At 48.4% G+C, this 17,537-nt stretch overlaps 1 protein-coding gene across 2 annotated transcripts in view; it reads left to right on the top strand.

The window, feature by feature from the left end:
- WIPF1 (WAS/WASL interacting protein family member 1) overlaps nt 1-17,537 on the top strand; it is a 129,409-nt gene that overhangs the window by 28,708 nt on the left and 83,164 nt on the right. Inside the window, exon 1 of one of the 2 annotated variants that reach the window (XM_008258767.5) lies at nt 17,008-17,080. The exons of the other annotated variant lie outside the window; for it this stretch is intronic. The gene's annotated coding sequence lies outside the window, so the exon portion shown is untranslated. Of the gene's footprint in view, nt 1-17,007; nt 17,081-17,537 lie in introns of those variants that run through there. 2 annotated transcript variants of the gene reach the window in all.

Here is a 17,537-nt window from a genome sequence, read left to right on the forward strand (position 1 = left end):
GATGCCAGCGCTGCAGGCAGAGGATTAACCCTCTACACCACAGCGCCGGCCCCTGGACTCTTGTTCTTTTGTGCTCCTTTATGTGTTTCTATTCTAAATATTAGAAAAGTGAAATAAGCCCTTTTCCCTGAAGGCCTCCCTGAGTAGGAAAGGGCCTTTCAGGTGAGCTTTGTTAGGTGGAAAAGGGAACGAGACTAGAAATTTGAGTCCTTTTGTGGGAGCAAAGGACTCTTGAGAAGAGAAAAGGACATGCACAGTAAAGTAAAATGACAAAGGAATCCATCAGGATACTTGGTTGTCCATTCCCGAGTGACCCGACATGGAAATATCTGTAGCCTCAGAGAATGGAGACAGAACACGTCTCCATGATCAATTTTTAATCAACATAAATGGCCTGATAAATTATGCATGGGGGCATGATACAAAGCATTAAACACTGATGGATAAATAATTTAAATGGTTAAAAACTGCCTCTGCCACATGTTTGATGTATGAGAGCCCTGTTTGAATTTTCTCTTCAAGGAAATGGAGGATTGTTAGGGTGCAGCCTGAGGCCGGGGATCTTCTGCAAACCACATTCATGACAGGCAGAGTCACACTCGTCTGCCTCGAGAGACCGGAGCACAGAAAGGCCCGGCTCCCAGGCCTCTGCACCTGTGTCTTCTCAGAGTGTGTGATGGCACCTGGCTGGTGGTTTTTCTTTTTTTTTTTAAGAGATTTTATTTATTTATTTGAGAGGCAGAGTTACAGACAGAGGTGGGGGAGGGGTCTTCCATCCTCTGATTCTCTCCCCAAATGACTACAATGGCTGGAGCTAGGCCAATCCAAAGCCAGGAGCCTAGAGCTTCTTCTGGGTCTCCCATGTGGGTAGCAGGGATCCAAGCACTTGGGCCATCTTCCACTGCTTTCCCAGGCCATCAGCAGGGAACTGGATCAGAAGTGGAGCAACCAGGACTCAAACCAGTGACCATATGGGGTGCTGGCACCACAGGCAGAGGCCTAACTTACTGCGCCACAGCGTGGGTCCCTAGTGGATGATACTCTATCAGTGCTGCGGGCCCTGCTCATCTTCTAGAAGGCTAAGACTCGAGATCCCTCCTCAGATAAATGCAAGGATTTTGTCAGGAGTCAGGAGTCGGCAGTACAGTGAACTCTGTTCCTTAATCATTCTCAGAATTCCAGGATTCCTGAGTAAGAGTTACTGTCCCTGCACATTCACTGCCTCAGGTCAGCTTCTATTTCTGTCTCAAAATTAGAGTGGCTGGATGGGTTATACCCACCCAGAGAAGTGCTGGCGAAGGCACACCTCTGCCTGTTGGCCTCCACCTTAGGACAGCCGCATGTTTCCAGAGCACCCTATACAACATGCAGAGGTTAAGAGCATACACATTGAGGGCCAGCACTGTGGCCTAGCAGGTAAAGCCACCGCCTGCAGTGCCAGCATCCCACATGGGCGCTGTTCAAGTCCTGGTTGCTCCACTTCCAATCCAGCTCTCTGCTATGACCTGGGAAAGCAGAGGAAGATGGCCCAAGTCCTTGGGCCCCTGTGCCCATGTGGGAGACCCAGAAGAAGTTCCAGGCTCCTGGCTTTGGATCAGCCTAGCTCCTGCCATTGTTGCCATTTGGGGAGTGAAACAGTGAATGGAAGACACCTCTCTGTGTGTGTCTGTCTCTCTCTCTTTCTCTCTCACTGCCTCTGCCTCTAACTCTGCCTTTCAAATAAATAAATAAATCTTAAAAAAGAAAAATAAAATGCCAAAAAAGAGCATTCACATTGTAATCAGATCCCTGTGTGAATCCTGTCTCTGCCATTTATTGGCTTTGTGACCTTTGTCAGGTTAATTTAACCTCCTTGAAGCTCAGTTTCCTTATTTGTAAAATGGGTCCAAGAATATCCATCCCAAAGGACTCTTGAACATAAAATAAAATGTAATTGTCAATTGCTTAGCTCAGTGCCTAGAACCCAGTAGGGTCTCAATAAATGTTTATTATTAGCTGTTGAATTATATTTGAATGTTTATTTTTCCAGTCTTGTACAGAAGCACAAAATAGGCCACAAGAACTAGGAGGGAAAAAAGCCATAAATCTAGGAAATACCCACACCTAATCTAAATCAAAGAGCATAAGCTGTAGTCCAAATACCAATTTTGGAAAATTCAGTGTTTTAAAAATTGAATTTGAATACCTCAAGACCCAGGTATGTGTTCCCCATGTTTTCTTCTGCTCATCCTGACTGCTTTTACTCATGGGAGTTGCAGAAGTTAACCGGCCTCCCCAAGTATCCTGGTTCCTTAAATGCTTTAATTTAACTTGGGGCCTCTGATGGGTGTAGAGCCTTGGCGGCATAATTCTGGCCCAAGATGACTATGGACTTTGTACCAGGTGTTCACTTTGTCATCATCCCAAATGAATATCTAACCCAACTCCCATTTTAGGCCTTCTTCTGCCCTGGGACTCTGCCCTCACAATTCAGAAGCTGATTCTCTTGATGTAAAATTCAGCCATTTATGGTTGATGTTTTATGATCACACATGTTACCAATAAAAGTTCAAGTTCAAAATGTTAGTGTAACAGATAACAGAAAACTGAAGTCTCACAGCAGGTGTTTTACGACATGCCCATAAATATATTAACTCTCCTCCCAATGGGTCGATGTCCCTTTCACTTGAATCTGGTGGGGGAAAAAGTTGTGCCGTGCCTGTGGTGATCAATAGAATGTGGCAGAAGTGACCCTGTGTGACTTCCATGGCTGGACCGTAAGAGTCAATACTTCTGCTTTGTTCATAGGGAACACGAGCCACCACGTGAGAAGTCCAACCACATTCCCAGGAGGCTCGATGGTGGTGCTGTGGTTATGGTCTTGGCTGAACCCATTCTTCAGCCTCCCTGCCCCGTGTCAGACATATAAACGAGGAAGCCCAAGTGTTCTAACCCCTGGCTGGTGAAGTGATTCCACCTGAAACCACAGCTGTTATGGAACAGAGATTTTCTGTCTCCACTGTGCCATTTCTGAATTCTTGACTGACAGGATCCAGGGGGAAAATGAAATGCCGATTTTATGCAGCTGAGTTTGGAGATCATATGTTATGCAGCAATAGATAACCAGAACATTCATCCAACAAGGTTGTCTGGCTTTATACCTTGGCTAGTGATGGCATAACACATCACTGTGTTTATAAGACCTTGACAGTGAACAGCACCTGGTCCTGTTAACACATACATTATTACTGCTAATTTTTTTCCAATATAGGATCAACATGGGGTGGACAATCAATCACTGAACAGATATTTACTGAACTGGGTCCAGGGTGAAAGGCAGCACAGCCAAGCTCTTATGCCGTTTTACAGCTTGCTTGGGGGTGGGGCGAGTGTTCCTGCTGCATTTCATTCAGCAGCAGCTCGATGTCATCACTTCTCATGTAGAGACAATGGCTTTCCTCAGTGATGAGACATTAAATAATGCATCAAAAAGCATTCTATGACTTTTAAATATTTTTTAAAAATTAAATATATAAAAATTGTACAAATTATAGGTCACTATGTGATGTTTCAGTACTTGTCTGCATTATGTGATTAAAATGTTGTAAATATATTTCTTTCTTCAAATATTTAACATTTCTTTATGTTGAAAAACACCCCAAATCCTGCCTTTTGGTTATTTTTATTGAGAAGTATACCATACATTATCTATAGTCACCTAATGTGCAAAAGGAGCCAGACCTTCTTCTTCCCAACTGGCTACGCCTGATGCCTATCAGTCAGCCTTCCCCCATGTGCTCTTTTTGAAAAGCAGTAATCCTGTTGGTACAATGTGATAATTTTTTAATGTGATAATTTTAAAAAAGATTTATTTATTTTAAAGAGTTAGAGAGAGAGAGATCTTTTTTTTTTTTTTTTTTTTTTTTTTTTTTTTGACAGGCAGAGTGGACAGTGAGAGAGAGAGACAGAGAGAAAGGTCTTCCTTTTTGCCGTTGGTTCACCCTCCAATGGCCGCCGCTGCAGCCGGCGCACCGCGCTGATCCTGGCAGGAGCCAGGAGCCAGGTGCTTTTCCTGGTCTCCCATGGGGTGCAGGGCCCAAGCACCTGGGCCATCCTCCACTGCACTCCCTGGCCATAGCAGAGAGCTGGCCTGGAAGAGGGGCAACCGGGACAGAATCCGGCACCCCAACCGGGACTAGAACCCGGTGTGCCGGCGCCGCAAGGTGGAGGATTAGCCTATTGAGCCACGGCGCCGGCTCGAGAGATCTTGCATCCACTGGTTCACTCCTCATATAGCCGCAGTGGCTGGAGCTGGGCCCATCCGGAGCCAGGGGCTTCCTTCAGGTCTCCCACATGGGTGCAGGGGCCCATCTTCCACTGCTTTCCCAGGCCCACCAGCAGGAAGCTGGATCGGAAGTGGAGCAGCTGGGACTTGAACTGTGGACCGTAAGGGTTGCCAGCGCCACAGGCAGAGGCTTTACCTGTTACACCACAGCGCCAGCCCTGATAATTATTTTAGGTTGATAGATAATGCTCATAGCACGTGCATCTGCCAAGTCATTGGAGCACACACAGGAAGTTCAAGCCGCCAGGGCTGAGGTGGCTGGTGCTCTGAAACACTGAACTGGTGACAGCCTTAGGCCTTCCCTTTGGAGCTGGTTGGGAGCCTTGTTTCTGGGGTCGTGGAGTCAGAAGTTAAAAGCCGGGGTATGGCAGGTCACAGGCAGACCTCCTGAGTGGCTGTGTGGAGAAATCTCTTCTTCCCTCCTGTTGTTCCTTTAGCGAGCAAAGTAGAAAGCCAGCTCCCTGTGGGTCACTCACTTGTCCTCAGTGTGTGTGGACATCGGCTCGGTGTTGGTGTTATGCAGGCTATGCCATGATCACGCAGGTTCTCGGGGTGGGGGGTGCCAGCGTGCGCATTCCTCACAGCCCCAGCTGCTGAAGTGAGCCTGGGCACGCAGAACCCAGAAATGCCCCCAGCACAGGTGTGACTGGATAGACGGGCGCTTTCCCTCTGCCAAAGACTTTGTCTTGTTCGGATACCTGTCTCTGTGTTAAAGAATGTTGTCAGGAGCTGTGCTCTTACCATTAATAGGAACACTGAGAAGTGTAAGGGAATCATCACTTTGGAGAAGAGCAGTCACAATGGCCTTTGGTTCAGTGAAGGTAGAAGGTTCAGGAAGCCTCCAGAGACAGGAGCTTGCAGAATGGGGGACAAAGAGGCTTTCTGTGCGTGTCTGCCCGGCACTGGAAGCTGCTGCAGAGGTTAATCCACTCCCAGTCGCAGGCTTGGTTTGGAAGCTCTAACACTCCGTGCACACCCAGAGTGCACCCTTGAGAAACTGGGTGAACTAGTTGCTGGGAGGCAAGGAGGCCGCGATCCTGCCCACATGCAGAAGCACCTGCAGGCTGCCATCGCTGGTCCCAGCCCCAAGGAGGCAGCACTGGCAAGAGCGTGTAAGTGGACTGTGCGGTGGAGAGAGGGGCTGGCTTTACCTGGGAGGGTCTGGGAGGCAGAGGCCACCTCCTGAGCCAAGGCCGAGATTGGACCCTGACCCCGAGGAGCTGACTGCTCTCAGTGCCAGCAGAACCTAAAACTGACCTGCACTTCAGGAGAGCTGAGCCGAGAGCTGCCTGGAGGGAAGGGTGTGCTGTAACTTGGCCTGGGCTGCTGTTGTTGGGCCAGGGGGAGCCTCGGGGAGACACAGACCCACCCGGGCCGGACATTCAGTGAAGCTCAATTTCCAGTCAGGGGTGAGATGGAGAGCGCACATCTACTGGGAATGACTCTCCATCACTCTTTTTGTTGTTTTGTATTCTTGTATTTATTTATTTCATTTCTCTACCAGCCCAGTGCGGCCCTGAGAAGAGACACAGGAGAGGCTCAGGTAAACACACGTTCTCTACTCCCACGTCCTAGAGACGGGAGGCACAGCGCGCCAGGCAGGGAGGGCCATGTGGGGAGACTCCAGGGTGACCAAGAGGCAGAGGCCGGGAGCAAGGGATGTTTCCATCAGCGCCTTCGTTGAGCTTTCCTTAGGAAAGGCAGGGCAGGGCAGTTTAGGATTAGCCAGTTTCAAAACGTAAATGGGTCCTGAACTCTTGGGGTGGGCCCTGGCTGATGCATCCCTGGGACGGTCAAGGCCGAGGAATACTGCCTCCTGGGATGCATGGGCCTGAGAGACCTGGCTCAGGGGTGGTTAGTTGAAGTGTTAGAGCCTGGTCCTGGCCGGGCCCTTGCTGCCTCTGGGAACTGCTGTAGGAGGAGCAGTCTCTCCCAGCGAGAAAGTTTCTATTAAGATGTCAAAACATTGTAATGCTCAGGAAGTGTGTGTGTGTGTGTGTGTGTGTGTGTGCTCATGTGCTTATATGTGCACACAGATGTGTACAGTACACAGATGAAACAGCTGGCTGCCATTTATGGGCCTTAGCATGTGAGAAGTCTCCAGGTCTCCCGTGTGGGGGTGGCAGGGGCCCAAGCACTTAAGCCACCTTCTGCTGCTTTTCCTGGGCTGTGAACAGGGAGCTGGATGGGAAGTGGAGCAGCTGGGACACGAACCGGCATCCCTATGGGAAACTGGCATTGTAGGTGGTGGCTTTACTCACTGTACCACAATGCCGGCCCCTAAAGTATGTGATTCTCAACGGTGGTGACAGCACTGAGAGCCATGAAGGGAAGCTGCTGTGGGTGCCTCCCCTGTCCAGGCTTTCCAAGGGTGCACACGCTGTGCAGAATGGTACATGAAGAGGCCATCGCTGTGTATTACCTCCCCCGTTCTCTCTCGGGCATTGTTGTGCCTGAGCCAGTGCAAACAGAGGAGCACCATGCCCTAAAGAATTCTTGACCCTGAAGCTCAAAGCAGCAGGGTTTATGAAGGCAAAAACCACAAGGAGGGGCGGGGGAATACATGGTTACTAGGGTCAGGCTGACCTAAGGCGTATGTGAAACTAATATCATTTACAATCTTGATAACACCAATTATAGTCTTGACCTTAGTCCAGGTACCGACCTAAATCATAGGTGGGACAGACGAATTACAATCTTAACATTAATCCAGGTGCAGGCTATCTGTTTTAAGCTTGAGCGACCATGCTAGGGCGTTTCTGTTTTGCTAAGCAGGATGCAGTGTACTATTATTGTTTTGAGTTTTAGACCATAGTTAGTTTCGGACCAGAGTCTCACCGAGGGGGGTGCTCTAAAGTGGAGTCCTTACCATCAAGGTGTTTCTTCAGCATGAAGACTTGGATTTGTGTAAGTCAAATGTGTTGTTACGCCAGCTGTACAGATGAGAAATGCAAACCCTGGCGTGTCAGTCCCTTGACTGCTTGGGCATTCTTGGATTTTTTTCTTGGATCAATTGAGGCAGTTTATCATTAAGGATAACTTGATTTTGTTTTTTGTAACCTTAAATCCTGTGTTTGATCAGGTCAGGTGCCTTTTTTCAAATGCTAAATTCATACATCCAGTTATACATTCTGTAACACACTGTATTTGGTCACAACTTTTTTTTTTAAGATTTATTTTATTTATTTAAAAGAGTTACAGAGAGAGGTAGAGAGAGAGGTCTTCCATCCATTGGTTTACTCCCCACATGTTCACAACAGCTGGAGTTGAGCCAATCCAAAGCCAGGAGCTTCTTCCAGGTCTCTTATGTGGGGTGCAGGGGCCCAAGGATTCGAGCCACCTTCCACTGCTTTTCCAGGTGCATTAGCAGGGAGCTGAATTGGAAGTAGAGCAACTGGGACTTGAACCGATGTCCATATGGGATGCTTGCGCTGCAGGCCAGGGCTTTAACCCGCTGTGCCACAGCACCAGCCCCCACAATTAATAAATAAATAATTATTTCATTTGAGAGGGAGGAGGAAGGGGGGTTGCAGAGAGAGGTTGAAAGATCCCAATCACTGGTTTGTTCCCCAGATGTCTGGGAGCTGGGTTTCCCTTGTGGGTGACAAGGACCTAACTAGCTGCTGCCTGCTAGGGTGCATATTAGCGGGAAGCTGAAAACAGAAGCAGAGCCTGGACTTGCCTAGAGACATTCCAGTATGGGATGCAGACTTCCCAAGCAGTGGCTTAACCGTGGCGCTAAACGCCTGCCCTGGTCACAACCTATCTGCCCCTGCGTACTCCTTACTGATAAGGTTTCACACTTTAAAAAAAAAAAAAAAGATTTTGTTTATTTATTTGAGAGGTAGAGTTTCACACAATGAGAGGGAGAGAGAGAGAGGTCTTCCTTCCAGTGGTTCACTCCCCAAATGGCCACAATTGCTGGAGCTGCGCGAATCTGAAGCCAGGAGCCAAGTGCTTCTTCCTGGTCTCCCAGGCAGGTGCAGGGGCCCAAGAACTTGGGCCATCTTCTACTGCTTTCCCAGGCTACAGCAGAAAGCTGCATTGGAAGAGGAGCAACAGGGACTCGAACCAGCACCCATATGGGATGCTGGCACCACAGGCGGAGGATTAACCATGGTGCCAGCCCCAAGGTTTCACACTTATAAAATCTAGTTACTAGAAATCTCAGCACACTTTGATGACTGTCACAGTCGTAAGGGAAGTAAAGGTAACTAAATTATTGTAATGTTTCATTCAGTGCTGTTCCACCTCCACTTCTATCCCTGTTAGGAATTCTCCACAGGGCACCTGTGCAGTCCATACGGAGTGTTCAGGAAGCATATTTCAGTGAGCACCCCCATGTTAGACACAGAGATGTATAAATTTGTCCTCAGGGGTAGTTGGTGGGCATCGTGTTGCTTTCAGTACTGTATTTGAGAGGTATGCAGCCATCACTTAGTAAACTGCACCCTTGTTTTATTTTAGGCACCACCTAGAGGACCAACTTTAGTTACAGAAGTTGATTGAAGGCAAAGAAAATAATAGGTGCTGATGTACACAGAGAAGGGTTTCCCGGCCCATTTTGACTATTACTGATTAATAAGACCTTGGGAGCTGTGTCTGTTTTGAAGTTTGCTTCCTCTGCAGAATCATGTAATTCAGCCCGTCTGCAACCACTTCCAAATCCAAATCACAGTCCAGAAAAGCCGTGATAAACACATGTGGCTGGGCTTGACGTTGCTCAGCTGGATGTGACCCGCACTCCTAAGTACGCTGAGTAAATGCTCAGACCCCCCGGTCAGATTCTTCGGGAGTCTCGTTCAAAGAAAAGACGTTTGACTACCAGGAGCCCTGTGGGGACCCATGCCTTGTTCATCCAGGTGGTTCTGAAGGGTGCGGATTCCGGGCTTTACACTCCACCCACACAGATTCGCCAGGATTCTGTGAGCGACCAATCCCGCACCTGCACGGATGACTGCTGTCAACATCTCTTAGCCACGTAGTTCTCACTAGCTGTGACGCTTTCTTCATTTTTTTTTTTTAAATTACAGAGATGTGACTCATTTGCTGTCTAATTCCTTGTTTTTGATCAGGTGTTAACACTTTCCGCTCTTCCAAATGTAGGAAGGTCGCAGTGGAGCCCCCTCCAGGCCCCAATGTCCTTGAAGACTTCCTGCCCTGTTCCTGGCTGGACTGTGCCTCCATGGCATGGCCTGCAGCTTCCTAATGTCCTACACTGCCTGCCTGCAGAGCACCCTCGGAAATGGAGTTCTGTGCTTCACTCTGACTGCTTTTCCTGTGAGGAAGTCTAATACTGAATTTCCTGAGAATAAAATCCACTTAGTAACAGCAGCCACCACTTAGGTACTGCACAGGCTAAGCTCTTTTGATGCAGCATCACACTTAATACTCAGAAAAGTATCGCATGTTGACAAACAGAAGCCCCAAAGGAATTAAGCAATTCACTGCAGCTGGTAAGTAATGGATCTGACTTTAGAGCCCAGGCAGTTCGTTTCCACAGTGCTTCCTTTTGGAAATGATAGGAGCTTATTGACCAATTCTGCTCTTCAAGTATTGAATAAAGGGTAGGAGCACCTGCACAGGAAGACTGTGCAAATAGAGAATTAGGTATTTTGTTTTGGTACCATTTTGTGTGTGTGAGGGAGAGAACCCCCAATTCTGAACTGGAGCCACAAATCTGCATAATCAGGTTCTCCTGAACATTAGGATTCCCCCAACACCATAGGCACACTTTTTTTTTTGACAGGCAGAGTGGACAGTGAGAGAGAGAGACAGAGAGAAAGGTCTTCCTTTGCCATTGGTTCACCCTCCAATGGCTGCCGCGGCCGGCGCGCTGCAGCTGGCGCGCTGCGGCCGGCGCACTGCACTGATCCGATGGCAGGAGCCAGGTGCTTCTCCTGGTCTCCCATGGGGTGCAGGGCCCAAGGACTTGGGCCATCCTCCACTGCACTCCCTGGCCACAGCAGAGAGCTGGCCTGGAAGAGGGGCAACCGGGACAGAATCCGGTGCCCCGACCGGGACTAGAACCCGGTGTGCCGGCGCCGCAAGGTGAAGGATTAGCCTATTGAGGCGCAGCACCAGCTGCACACTTCTGAATTGCTGACCTGGCCTTGCCTTGCCTTGTATTACTAGTATGTTTTCTGTCCAACCTAAAGGAAACAAGCAGCCAAAGGATGAGGGCCCCTTGGTTCCCGGTGCTGTCTCTCTGCTTCCTCTGGAGCTCTGTGTTGATGAGACTTCCTAAAACTTATCCTTGAACAGCAAAGCTTATCTGTCCCTAAACCAGTCTTTTTGTGAAGAAGGGAACTTGGCATTTTCTTTCAGTGTTTTGATCTACAGTAAAGCTGAATGAAGGGCCTGGTTATTTGTAATTCAATTGTGTGACACTGAAAAGGAGTTAGCTTGTTGGCATCGGGCCCTGTAGAATGCCAAAGAATGACGCCTCTAGGTAGGGCTGTGGCTTTGAGGGCAACTGTCAGAGGACTTGGCGATTCTGGCTTAGATGACATTACAGTAGCATAGACAATGTACCAGTTGTAGTACACCAGCAAGAGAACTTTCTTGACCTTTCAGTTTCCCCTTAGCTGCTCCCAGAGCTCAGAGCCGTGGTGTGTGGTGTCTTTTTGCATGGCTTCTGATGAGAAGTGCCTCTGCATGACATCATGCCCATATATCCCCCAGAAACAGTGTAGGAACAGCTGCTCTGGGGTCTGGCTGGACTGTCCAACTTAAAATCTAGAGCAGTGACCCCTGGGGACATCCCTCACTGTGTGACTCCCTGCATGACCCCCACATGTGCGCATGGGTCTGAATGTCTCTCAGAAACGCAACAAGGAGGCAGGTTTGGTGTGTATTGGAAATGATAGAGGACTTGTAGTCAGAAACTTCAGGTCTGCATCTCAGGTCTATGACTTACTTACACATCCTACCAACTCCTGAAACTTAATCTCGTCATTTGTAATATGAGAGTGATTAAAAGTTATATTTATGAGGCTGGTGTTGTGGCACAGTGGGTTAAGCCACTACTTCTTGTGTGGGCATCTAATATCAGAGTGCAGGTTGGAGTCCCAGCTACTCAGCTTCCAATCCAGCTCCCTGCTAAAGCACCTGGGAAGGCAGTAGAAGACGGCCCAAGTGCCTGAGCCCTTGTACCCATGTGAGAGACCTGGATGGCGTTCAGGTCTCCAGGCTTTGGCCTGGCTCAGCGCTGTCTATTGAGGCCATTTGGGAGTGAACCAGTAGATAGAACATTCATATTCATTCATTCATTCTCTCTCTCTCTTTCAAAAAACAAGCAAACAGAAGTAAAAGCAAATTTTACATATATTTATGAGGCTAAATTGAAAAATGTTATATAGAAGCAGAAACATGCTTTTTAGGTATTTACCACTTCTTTGTGGTACACACCAGGATTTTGGTTCAGTAAACAGAGGTACTAACAGCTCTTTAATCAGTTGCTGTGTCTTTATCCCCATCCCGTGTGCCCTACATGCCAGCATTCTCTGACCAATGAAATATGGAACTTAAATGTTAACTCCATATTCTCCACCCCCCTCACCCCCACAGAAACAGAGACACACACGTAAAAATCCACACAGAGCCCTTATTTTATGGCCGGCTTTCTCCCATCCATCCTGCAATATCAAAGCTTTTAAAAAATGACCATCGACTTATTTTTAGAAAAGAAAAAAAAAAACGGGTTGTGGATTCTTGTTTATTACTGTGACTCCTCAGTCAGGCACGAGGACCCTCAGATGTCTGTCCTCCTGTCTGGCGGCATTCTTTTCCTGGTTGAGCTGCTGGGTTCTGCAGAGGATGTGCTTACGTTCATGGGGGGGGGGGGGTGTCTCACCTGATTCTAGGATGGATTCTTCAGCGGGTGGTGATTCTTAGTGTCTGCGAGTGAGGGGACAGGAAATGCACTGACAGCTCACGACAGCTGTCCTTAAGCACAATTTGACTTCCTCTTTTCCAATTTGGATATCCCTTATTTCTTGCCTAGCTTCTCTGGCTAGGATGCCATTGAAGCCTCAGACAAGGGGGACTGATATTTGATGCAGTAGTTGACACCCTTGGGGATGCCCATATTTACTATCAGAATCCCTCTGCTCAAAGCCTGGCTCCATTTCGGATCCAGATTGGTGCACATGGGAGGTAGTAGGTGATGACTGAAATACTTGGGTCCCTGCTGTTCGTATGTGAGACTTGGATGGAGTTCCAGGCTTCTGGCTTGGTCCTGGCCCAGCCCCAGCTGTGCAGGCATTTGGAGAGTGAACTGGTGGGTGGGAGATCTCTGTCCTTCGATCTCTGTGTATCTTATTGCCTTTCAGATAAATAAAAGAAAAAAATTAACAAGATGGATCCTGCCCCCACCCCTCTCTAAGCACTTGAAAATTAAAATAGGATCTTTTTATATGAATTCTTGGGTCACAAGGGAAATCAGATTTCCTATAGTCTATTTTAAAATTAACAATGAGAATGCAACACATCCAAGTGTATGGGTTTAGACAAAATTAAAGCTTTTATTTAAAAGGGCTTAAAATAAATTCGATCATAACCTGAAAAACTAATAGAAGAAAACAAAGTAAAGGGAAGGAAGTAATAAAGATAAAGCAGAGCTCGTGAGTTGCAAGAAAACTGGAGTTGGCAGCCAGGCAGGTTTCCCAGGACAGCTGCCGGAATGGGGCTGGAAGGTGGAGGTGTGGGATAAACAGCACAGTCCCTGCCCTCCTGCGCCTTAGCTTTGGTTGGGATGAAAAATGCATGCAGAAAATAACTGGAGAGTACAAGTGAGGCAGTAGAGTGCCCATATATGAGTTACCCGTGGTAAATCCACCCATCTCAAAGAGTAGCACTAGGGCTCCCAGAGTCTGATCAGACACAGCTCAGCTTGCAAGTCTGCTTCAGATTTACCAAGGGACCCCGAAAAGGTTAGCTGACTCCCCACGCAAGCTTGGTTTCTTTGTAGAGGAGAGATCACAGCACTTACTTCCTAGGTTGCTAATGCAAATTAAATGCAAGTCTGTGTGCTGGGCGCTGAGCCTGGTGAGTGAGTGCTGAGATGAAGCCAGTGCAGTTTCTCTGTTGTCCCTTCAGGGTGCTGGAGAGATGATTCGGGCACTGTGAACCTCTTGGTTCATGTTACACGAGAATGGGGACAAGAAATAGTTTCACAGTAGCCAGGTCCTCCCTACCTGGATGAAAAGATGGGGCTTTTCATCCGAGCCCATTTGTGAAATACGCCACATTGGTGAATGGGTGAATTAGTCTCTGTCCATTAAAAGGAAAAGAGCAGGGGATTGTTAGCTGGAGAGCAGTTCCTGACCTCAGAGGGGGAAAGCAGAAACACGGAGTCCTGCCCCCTGCTGGCTGACCAGGCAGCGGCTCCCAGACCGAAGCTGCTCCGCCTGGCCCTGCTCCAGCTTCGGCATCGGCTCCCCTGGCACCACACGGGACTCCTGACATCTTGGGAAAGCGATGCAGCAAATACAAAAGGACTCGGGTAGTAAGCCCAGCAAACAACTTAACATTTCCCTTTGTGCATCTGTATTAGGGCTTGCTGAGAATCTGTGGTTGCAGCAAAGTTACAGTTTGTCTAGGAGTAGGTAAAAATCTTGAGATTTTAAAGCAAAGCCTATAGATGCTACACGTCGTACCACTTCAACAAAAATGTTGGTTCAGTAGGGGGGAAAATTGGTGAAGAAAGATGTCTACTGGTTGAAAAAATGGATTAATTGATCTACTTCCACCATTCCCAAGATGCTATCAAACTTGTAAGGTGCACCATTAAATTAAAGACAGGTTAGGAAGGGGAAAAAGACATATTAACAAGGCGAGCATTGTGACGCAGTGGGTTAAGCTGCTGCCTATGACGCTGGTACCCCATGTGAACACCAGTTCAGTTTCCAGCTGCTCTGTTTTGGATTCAGCTGTCAGCTCATGTGCCTGGGAAAGCAGTGGAAGAGGACCCAAGTGCTTGGGGCCCTGCTACCCACATGAGAGGTCAAGATGGAGTCCTGGGCTCCTGGCTTTGGCCTGGTCTAACCTTGGCTATTGTGGGCTTTAGGGGAGTGAAACAGCAGATGAAAGATATATCTGTGTGTGTGTGTGTGTTTGTGTATATGTGAAAGATACATTTGTATATGTGTATGTGTGTGTCACCCTGCCTTTCAGATTAAATAAATAGAACTTTATTTTTAAAAACATTGATAGAGATATGTCAAAGGAACACAGGCTCCAATGGAAGGAGTTCCGAGTAGCCATAGCTGAAACAATTTGAGCAAGAAAAGAAGTAGAGTTATAGCCAAGAGTATCAAATAAATATCCATGAGGCTGTAGTGATACAGTCAGATGAATGAATGATTTCATAAATGTGGAGAGGAGATAGATTGCCCATGCAGAGGGATTCCAAGTAGTTCACAGGTGCTGCATCCCCCAGGACTTCCTTCCACAGCCACTGCATGGGCAGGTGGGGAGGTGGGGGACACCTTCAGGGTGGAGAGACCTGACGGACACTACCGCAGCCAGGCCGTCAAGGCCAGCGCAGACAGTACTAAGTCTCGTTTTTTGATGTGTGTGCACGTGATCAGAGTAAAATGGTGCCTTACCTGTGTGTGGTGCCCCTCCAAATGCTCCTTCATCCCAGTCTCACCGTGAGACACATCCCAGGCGTGGCACGTTCTGCACAGTCCCTGCACGATGCACCTCGAAGCTGCAAGGGTCATGGGAAACCAGGAAAGTCTGAGGAGCTGACACAGCCAGGGTTAGCCTGAGGAGCGTGGTGACTGAATGTCATGTGGAACAGGAAAAGGACATCAGATGCGAACTCAGGAAGTTGAGTAAACCACGGGCTTTACTTAATGGTGCATCCCTGTTGGTTTATTAATTATAATTTATATTTCATCCTGATCCTAATATGTTAATGTCTAGAGACTGAGCGTAGGAGGTATGAGAACTCTCCCTACCGTCCGTTCATTTTTTCTGAGAATCTACAGCTGTCATGAAAAACATAGTCTGTTAAAAATGTGTATGTGTCTAGGCAGAAGGAAAAATTCACAGAGAGAAGGCCTGTTAGGGATTTTTAAAGAGAAATGATAAACTGTTTGTTCAGACTTTTAAAAATGCCCATGAGAGCACAGCTTAAGCAGAACATACATAATCTTTGTTGAAAAATGGAACTGGCAGTTTAACCCAGAGTGGGACACTTCCAGATACCTTCAAATGGAATCATTATTATTTTTCATCTGTGTAGTATTTTGTTTTTTCCCAAGTTCTTTGTGATTTCTGACTCCAAGATGGCAGCTTTGCCGTGTCTGTAGCGTGGACAGGCGTCCTGGCCTCACCGGCTAACCTAAAAGTGCGGCTCCATCAGAAAGCCTGCCATCACTGGCAGGGTGGTGACAGTTCTGGGTGTTTTCAGAGCCAGCGGTGCAGTCAGCGGTGGGTCCCCGACCCTGGCTCCTGGGGCTGCTTTTCTTCCGTGGGGCGTCCCCTACGGAAAACTTCCCTGGGGAATTGCAGGGTAATAGCTTCAAGACGTGGGTCTTGCCTACAGTTACCTTTCTCAAAGACACAACCAAATCCCTTGGAAAGCGGTTTTTAAAGAGAGTGCTGTCAGAGCAGCCACACAGAAACAGCTCTGGGGTTTGTGCGCCGAGTCATGCCGGCCGCCCTGTGGGACATTCCCTCAGTCCAGGACATGGTTTTACTCCCACTCACCACTTCCTACATCCACAAATTACGGTCTGCCTGGACCTTTCTGAGCGCTGCGGGCACTGGAAAGAGGAAGACAGCAACCAGAAAGCTAGAAATGGCGCCTCAGGCTCTTGCCTTGACCCTGCCCCAGGTGCCTCCTGGTCTCCCCTGTCCAGGGCAGAGAGAGGCAAATCTGGGCATTCTCCAGGGGGCTGTTTCGGGGTCATCCTTGGAGCCCCCCTTGCCCAGGGCTCATCCCCGCCCCTCCTGCCCCCAGAAAGACAATGCCAGTGCTTGCAGGGGAAACCAAGAATTGGTGTATTTTGGAGGCTGGTGGTTTGGGGGGGGGGGAGGTGCGGGAAGCATTTGTCAGTTGTTCAGCTGGGATGCGGCTTTGTTTTCTGAATCAAGGCTGAGTGCACACTGCCTGACAGCAGGACTAAATAGACGCCGTGCCAACTTGAGACTGGCCAGGAAATTCAGGTTGAGTGGCTAAGACAGCAGTAGGATCCAGAACCCTGACCGAGACCTGGGTGTGCTTCTTCAATGTGGTGCTCCCCTAGAAAAGAGTGTGGGGACATCCTGGAGGCCACACCCACCAGGGCCCCTCCTCAGCAGCTCTTGGGGGTTGGCCGGAGAGCACCCAGGCTCCAGGCTTCACCACAGGGTGCTGCCCCTGCTCAGCGGCACCCCGCAACCCCAGCATGAGGGGCCTGGGGCTGAAGACTGTCCCTGCCATCCCTCCCTCCCTGTGGAGTCAAGAGATGCTGGGGGCCCAGCCCTTACTCCCCCTGGCCTGTTTCTTTACCTGCGCCCAGGGAGCACCCTGGACAAGCTGGGGGACCCCCACAGAGACGGTCATTGCTGTAACCATGGGGTTACCCCATGTGGAGCGAGCAGCGAGCCGATCTTATCACATGCCTGTGACCAGGCTGAGAGGCAGTGGAAGAAGGTGCAGTGAGGAAGTGTGATGTCACGTGCAGCAGTTACAGGAAACTGACTAGAAGACAGCAGGGGAACTTGAGAACTCCTCTTTTTCAGCGGACTAAAACAACTCAGGTCAGTGCTTATTTTTTTCTCCAGGAAACCTTTTGTAGTCACCCTAAAATACCTAACCGATTCTCTTTTCTTGACATGTCTTTAACTGTTTCTCTAATGGGAAGAAATTGCTCTGGGTTTGTGTGTATGGACCAGTGCATAGCTGCTAACCGCACGTTGTTAGAGGAACAAACATTGAGCCATTATGGTGAAAATGAAATTCTCAGAAGCTCTTGCTTCCTTGTTTAAAACTTCGGTGCCTTTTAAATACACAAAACTTCAGATGTTCATGAAATAACTTATTTTATGGAGTTCAGCGAAGCCTCCCCTCGTTGTTGCTGATTAGCATAAATCTGAAATGGGATAGATCAGCTTGTGTTTGCAGATGTATGTGGGGTGTTCAGCGGCATCAGAAAATGCAGAAATGCTGCGCATAAAAACATGGGCCGCAAGGCTGTGGGCAGAAGGTGGCTGTGTT

This window comes from Oryctolagus cuniculus, chromosome 3, assembly GCF_051225735.1.
Source record: "Oryctolagus cuniculus isolate XC-2025 breed Fujian yellow rabbit chromosome 3, ASM5122573v1, whole genome shotgun sequence".
In the NCBI taxonomy this organism is placed as follows: Eukaryota; Metazoa; Chordata; class Mammalia; order Lagomorpha; family Leporidae; genus Oryctolagus; species Oryctolagus cuniculus.